This window comes from Triticum dicoccoides, chromosome 2A, assembly GCF_002162155.2.
Source record: "Triticum dicoccoides isolate Atlit2015 ecotype Zavitan chromosome 2A, WEW_v2.0, whole genome shotgun sequence".
NCBI lineage: Eukaryota > Viridiplantae > Streptophyta > Magnoliopsida > Poales > Poaceae > Triticum > Triticum dicoccoides.
The window spans coordinates 498,621,715-498,622,775 of record NC_041382.1 but is presented as its reverse complement, the minus strand read 5'-3'; positions in this window follow the sequence as shown (position 1 = coordinate 498,622,775).

The following is a 1,061-nucleotide window of genomic DNA, read 5'->3' as shown; positions in this document are numbered from 1 at the left end:
TGTAAGTAGAAACAAATAAAATAAATAAAGCAACAAAGAAAACAAAAAAACTAAAAAAGTGTTTTCAAATTTAAAAACTAATGGCACTAACAAAAAGTTTATAATTTTTCTAAAACTAAAAGCAAAAAAGAATTAAAAAATAAAGAAAAAACAAAAGGAAATAAATAATGCAGAAAACAAAACAAAAAAACTGGAAAAATAGGGCTCACCCCTATAATATTTGTTATGACTAACTAAAATTATCAAATTGAGTATAATGATAAAACACAGTAATATTAAATAGCAGGAAAAAGATTGACTCAAAAATCAATTTCTATAGTAAAGTTAGTCATAAACTAGTGATTAACACAAATTAAAAAAAAACAAAGTTAAACTATTCAAATTTTAAAACTAATGGCACTAACAGAAAGTATTTAGTTCTAAGTAAATTTTTGTGATTTAAACTAGTGATTTAAACAAATTTTTGTGACCTAAAATAAAAAAGAAATCACTACAAAACTATAAGTATTTAGTTCTAAGTAGAAACAAAAAAAACAAAAAAAGTGCCACCTACTGGGCCCCCACGGCCTGAATACGACTAGAAACCCTACCATGGGCCAGGATTCAGGCCCGCGGGAGGCCTAGTAGGCCCACAGGCACAGATTGCAGTGTTAGGCCCGAAAGCCTGCTTTAGAGAGGAGCTCGAGAGGGAAGGCGCACCGCACCTTATAAACAGGTGCGCCTCCCTCTCAACTAGAGAGGTGGGACTAAATATTTGGGTTCGGGGCAGCACAGGCCATTGGTCCCGGTTGGTGGCACCAACCGGGACTAAAGGGGGCATTGGTCACAGTTCGTGGCACCAACCGTGACCAATGCCCCCCTTTAGTCCCGGTTGGTTTCACGAACTGGGACCAATGCTCTTGCTATATATACAACACTTGTCAAAAAATTCATTCAGTTCCTCATTCTCCCCGCCGCCGACGCCGCCCTCTGCCCCGACGCCCTGCTCCTCGTCGTTGTCGCCCGCGCATGTCGTCGCAGCCCTCGTCGTCGCCCGCGCCCCGCGTCGCCCCGTCGTCGTC